Source organism: Schistocerca serialis, chromosome 4, assembly GCF_023864345.2.
Source record: "Schistocerca serialis cubense isolate TAMUIC-IGC-003099 chromosome 4, iqSchSeri2.2, whole genome shotgun sequence".
Classification (NCBI taxonomy): Eukaryota; Metazoa; Arthropoda; class Insecta; order Orthoptera; family Acrididae; genus Schistocerca; species Schistocerca serialis.
Window position 1 is genome coordinate 421,691,227 of NC_064641.1, and position 6,345 is coordinate 421,697,571.

At 44.7% G+C, this 6,345-nt stretch overlaps 1 non-coding gene across 1 annotated transcript; it reads left to right on the plus strand.

The window, feature by feature from the left end:
• Nucleotides 1-3,143: 3,143 nt before the first annotated feature.
• On the plus strand, nucleotides 3,144-3,218 carry Trnas-cga (transfer RNA serine (anticodon CGA)). Its single transcript has one exon. It is a non-coding gene; the product is annotated as a tRNA-Ser (tRNA).
• Nucleotides 3,219-6,345: the final 3,127 nt, after the last annotated feature.

Here is a 6,345-nt window from a genome sequence, read left to right on the forward strand (position 1 = left end):
ACACTGCTGCTACCTAGCAGGAACCATGTGAAACTCGAGGTTTGCTCTTTCCAACAGTACGTCGTTCACCGACGTAACTCAAATAACGTAATAGCCATGATTTTTTGAAATCGGTTGATTCCTCTTGATACATCCTGTATTACATGGCACCATACTGAGAAAAAAATTATTTTAACTTATTCTGGCAGAGGTCACTTACGCAATTATAAAAATTGTTGAGTTAAATTATAGATACTAGGTTAAGGAAGGAAATAAAGAACGTATACCAGGCTGGCAGGATGTCTAAGTCATCTTTCTCTCTGTAGTTCACGAAATTCTATATTAATACCTCGTAAGCCACCGTATGGTGAGTGGCGGAGCGTACCTTCTACCACTACCAGCTATTTCCTTTCTGCCGGCCGGTGTGACCGAGCGGTTCTAGGCGCTTCAGTGTGGAACCGCGCGAACGCTACGGTCGCAGGTTCGAATCCTGCCTCGGGCATGGATGTGTGTGATGTCCTTAGGTTAGTTAGGTTTAAGTAGTTCTAAGTCTAGCGGACTGATGACCTCAGATGTTAAGTCCCATAGTGCTCAGAGCCATTTGAACCATATTTCCTCGTAAACAGAGCCATGGTAGAACTAGCGAATTATCCACGCACCGAAACATCTTCAGAAACTTTTCCGACATTAATGTAACAGCGCTTTTGTTTGTTCGGAAGGGGGTGCGGGTTTGTGAGAGGTTCTGACTGATTTTATGTGGCCAGCCACAAATTTCTCTTATGTGCCGACCTTTTCGTCTCAGAGCAGCACTTGCATTTCACGTCCTCAGTTATATCCCACTCTCCATCTCCTCCTATAGTTCTGACCCTCTACATCTCCCTCTAGTAAATTCCCAATTTGTCACCACATCCCTTGTTCAAATGGTTCTTAGCACTTAGGGGACTTAACATCTGAGGTCATCAGTCCCCTAGAACTTAAAACTACTTAAATCTAACTAACCTAAGGACATCACAAACATCCATGCCGAAGGCAGGCTTCGAACCTGCGACCGTAACAGCAGCGCGGTTCGGGACTGAAGCGCCTAGAACCTCTCGGCCACAGCGGCCGGCCACATCCCTTGTCTATTACACTCATTGCCGCAGCCTCATGCCGATTCCCGCAACAGATCGGACGAAGAGTGCATCTGCACTGAATCACTAATTGCGGTCGAGGTGGATATATTTACATGTGTGATACCATACACATATAAAAAGTGAATTACGTTTCTTTAACCCTCAGCTCTTGCTATGCACAGCCTTACCTGTACCATAAAATAATTTGCTCGCTGGTTAGGCTGCACGGGTAGTCAGTACTGCCACTTAAAGAGTTTCCCTTACGCAGGCGAAGTCCACGTTAAATATGGCGGCGCGGCGGACGGCTTGTCTCGCAGCCGTCCCGGCACGCGGCTGCGCTGACTTACGGCGCTTACGCGTGAAAATATTACGGCGCTCCTCGCCCACCGAAAGCACTCCTGCAAACTAGCTCCCTCGGTTAGCCGCGATGAATAAGAGACGTCGCGCCCCGCGACCGTATATTTCCAGCGGATTCGCACCCTGGGCGACTCAAGGTCTGCGAGGGAGCGGTCGGTCATGGTTCGAGCGCGTGCAGCATGCCAAACAGCAAGTCCGGGAAACCCTGCTGTTATCAGAAGTTGTGGGAATGAATGTTTCATGTTTTTGTCAGTCTCCGCGTGCTTGGAGAGCGCTGCTGCTGCGCGGCTGTGTATTGAAGTCAAGAACAACCGCTCCCCTTGCCTAAGAATTCTTTATTTTACTCCACAACTGGTGTCGGCTTTTATGTTGAAGCCATTTGCTAATGACATCTGAAAATTGTGGAGGGTTGAGGCAAACTCAAATGGTAAGTGTTGCTATACGAATCCAGCGCAGTAAGGTAAATACCTTCTAGGGAAGGAATACTCGGTTTTAATCAGGTAACACTAGCTCATGCTTATATCTACGACGAAGTGTGAATAAGCTTTTTTTCTTTTTCCTGATGACTTGCGATCAAGTGTCAAGTTCAATGTAAATGTGGAAGAACACAATTAATTACATCCCAAAAACCTGCTGTGTACGAGTTTTTACACAACGGCCGGCCGGGGTGGCCGAGCGGTTCTAGGCGCTCCAGTCCGGAACCGCATGACCGCTACGGTCGCAAGTTCGAATCCTGCCTCGGTCATGGATGTGTGTGATGTCCTTAGGTTAGTTAGGTTTAAGTAGTTCTAAGTTCTAGGGGACTGATGACCACAGCTGTTAAGTCCCATAGTGCTCAGAACCATTTGTACACAACGGTAAGGAGAGGTGGGCTACGCAGTGGTGCGGCGACTATCGTCATAAGAAAGCTGGAAATGAGCAGAAATGATTGGTGGACAAGTTAACACAACAGACAGAAGGTTTGTATTTCTCCAAATGTACGAAGACTCATTACAAATGATGCAGTGAGAACTAAGTCCAGTTATCTCAGCGTCAACAAGGATGAAGCTCGCTGCGCTAGGCATGAACTATGGTGTCAGTGCATTGAGGCACCAAGCGTGGGTGAGGATAAGTCACTGCCACCGGCCATCCCATATTGCGGTTGCAGAGGGCGCTCGAAGCACAGAACTGCTGGAGGCGTGGTCCAGTGGATGCGCACCATTGGGTCCGCCCGATCCCGCACGACCGCTATTAGCGTCTCACAGAAACTTGAAATTCCGTTGCTATGACGCCTGTGTGGTGGTACCGATACGTGACACCATAAAAACTTTCCAATTATTGAAACGTTCCCTTGATTCAACTGTGTCGCTAATCGCTCTTTGTCGGAACTGATCGTGTATATCAAGGAGAGTTGTATAGCCAGCAACACTCCCAATGCATGACTCATCCAGAAATTAAATTTCCCTACTCCTCTAAGCCAATAGCCAGGCTGCGCTAGATACACTGGTTCCCGTCGCATCACCGAATTTAAGTAATGTCGGTCGTGGTTGGCACTTGTATGGGTGACCATCCTTGCCGTCATGTGCTGTTGATCAACCGAGGTCCAATCATTCTCGTCATGCCAACTGAGGAGCTGCTTGAATCTTCCTGGCAGATTAAAACTGTGTGCCGGACCGAGACTCGAACTCGGGACCTGTAAGGACGGGGCGTGAGTCGTGCTTGGGTAGCTCAGTTGGTAGAGCAATTGCCCGCGAAAGGCAAAGGTCCCGAGTTCGAGTCTCGGCCCGGCACACAGTTTTAATCTGCCAGGAAGTTTCATATCAGCGCACACTCCGCTGCAGAGTGAAAATCTCATTCTGAGGAGCTACTTGATCGAGCAATAGCGGCTCCAGATCATGAAAACTGAGAACGGCCTAAAGAGCAAATCTGCATCCGATGATTCTAGTCGGCTGAGGATGACACGATGGCTGGTCGGTGCCACTGGGCCTGCCGAGTTCTGTTCGGACACAGTCGTTTTTCTAAAGAAAGAAATATTTAATGGACATTTCACCGAATGTGTGACAATCTTACAACGAGTGGAAATGGAAGAGGTTCTAAGGGCCAAATCTTAGATTTGTCAGGTGAATAAAAATACAATGTATCTCTTTCTTATACCTAACTTATTTGTATCCAAACCACTGAGAAGGTATTCTGATACCATAGAATCAAGCTGTCCGCCTCATCACGGCAAGAAACAATGGGACGAACTGGAAAATAAATGATTTATTAACGTCATCGTTAATGATGGACGGTCGCCAACAGTCCTCTTCGTTGTGGATAGTTTGACGACCTTCGGAAACCACGGTTAACTGACTCGTTCTAATTGCCAATACGAAAGTTTTTGTTTCAAGAGCCATTAACACAGAGGCACTGTTTTGCTTTTGATAATTCAAGTATAGAAATACAGTAATAATATTAACTAGCATACTGGAGACAACTACGTCAAAGAGTAGCTCAAACTTTGCTGTATCAGTTGCCAATAAAGATTTTCATATATTTTTTTTTTTTAAAAGTAGGAAAGCTTAGTTTCTGTATGCCGCTCATAAACAAGCAACGAAGTATGTTTCTTACTTTATTCAGTGGCTTCTGGAAATAGTTGCCAATGATGTAGCATATTACCGCCTTGACCTGCTGATAAAATATTTTTTTTACACAGACAGTTTCAGTCGTCTGACCATAATCATGTTCATAAAAATATTCACAGCATTATTTAGGTGAAATACAAAGTCATTATCGTCAGGTAATACAACCATGAATTATATACACTGTTATCACATCATAATATAAATTACATCGGCATTTTACAAAAACCGTTACAACTGTAATTGGCGTTAACTCTGTGAAAAGATTCATCAGACGGATGGTGTAATTTATACTACGATATGACAACAGTGTATCACCTGACGATAATGATTTTACTCGTATATTTCGATTAACATGATGCTGTAAATACTTTTATGAATGTGACGATGGTCAGACGACTGAAATTAGTTGTGTGAATAGTGTATTTTACCAGTAGCTCAAGGCCGTAATACGACATTTTTCAAATATGTAAGAGCCGTGGGGCACCACATGCTGACAATACATTGAGAAGCAGCACACGTTGAAGTTCACAAAAAAATTCCACGCAAAATATCAGAGTCGGATAAATATTAAATGCGAAGAGCGTGTGCAGAACGCGGATTCATCTCCACTTCCTTGAAAACATAGAAGCCTCAACAGGTTCAAACTGCACTACACAGTGTGGATGGTTTTCAGACTGACAGTTCCACCTTTTCTCTGTGCAATATTCTACAGTGAACACTGACATGCACGAAACCACTGCATAGTTCTTTTCTGCGAGCTATCAAATGGTGCTAAAAAAAGTACCTTGTCGTACTTAAAAGTGGTCCATTCCCTTCAAAGCCTCGACAGGTAACAATGTTTCTGGAGTTGATCGTTATTCCTCAGACATAGCAGAGGTTTCTGCGCTCGTTGGTAGCACACCGCGTCTTGTACACGTCAACCGCGGCGTTCGAGGTCACAGCACCAAGTTACGACACCTGAAGATGGGAGTATGAGAGCCGGAAACCAGTCGTGCGTTAAATGAAAGAACCTTACAATTGTAGCGGTATTTTCAAGCTCTGGTATAATGGTCAGTTGGGGATGTTTTTCCGAAAGGATTGTTTGCCTCAAATATAGGCCTGCCTCTGACAAGGAATTCCCTCTGTGCCTCTGCTACTGTACTTCTTACGTCCTTACTTCGACCATCATGTGTTATTTTGCTTCCAAGGTAGCAGAATTCCTTCATTTCATTTACTTCGTGGTCCGCGATTTTCATGTTAAGTTTATCACTAATCCCGTATCTGCTGCTCATTACGTCCGTCTTTCTTCGATTAAGTTTAAATCGATATTGTGTGCTCATTAGACTGTTAATTCAGTTTAATAGATCCTGCAGCCACATCTCACTTTCGGTGAGGACAGGAAAGTCATCAGCGAATCTGATCATTGATATCATTTCACCCTGAATTTTAATCACTCTCCTGAACCTTTCATTTCCATCAGTGAGTAGGTTGACCAGTACGAGCGAAACACTACACCGCTGCGTTATTCCCTTTCTAATCCGAGCATTTCTCCTTTGGCCTTCCATTCTTTTCTCCGCCTCTAAAACGGTGCACGCTATGCGAGCCCAGTTGCATATTGCCTACCTAACCGCTTCCAAGGGCAATAAAAATCTGATTTTCAACATTTTATACAATTACAGGCCGAATTTAAAAAAATTACAATGCTGCCATAATCTTTTCTCTAAGAAAATACATCTTATGTTAAAGGTTTAAAACAATAATTAAGTGTCAAAGTAAGAGACTTTCTATGTGTCTTGAGACAGCGCAACTCATGGTAAATGTATGGACATGGCAAAGCGACGAAGAAGGGCAATCGTTTTTGGTCGTGTCCATGGCAAAAGGGTGTGTGAAGTTGGTGGATCTGTTGCCGTTTCGCGGCAGACTGTTCGTGTCTACAGGCAGTGGTGTAACACACGTGATTACGAAACACGAAGTCAGAACTATGTTCGGAAAAAGATCCTAACTAAGAGGGGCGGAAGAGGCGTTTCACGGCTCATGAATCAAAATCGCTTCCAAACTCGGCAGGAATCGCTGCAAGCAGTGAACGGAAGTCCATCCCAACCTGTTAAAACATTGCGATGGACACTGCACGCAATGAATATATGGAATGAGTCACCTCGCAAGAGGTGATCGTTCACACAGGTACATAAAGACGACAATAGCAAAGCTGGAAGAATATGTGACGTTTCCCAACACTTCTCCGCTCTACTGCATCTCTACTCGCCTACAAAATTCCCTTTTTTGATCCCCACAGAAAATTTGTGTCACGTTTTGGA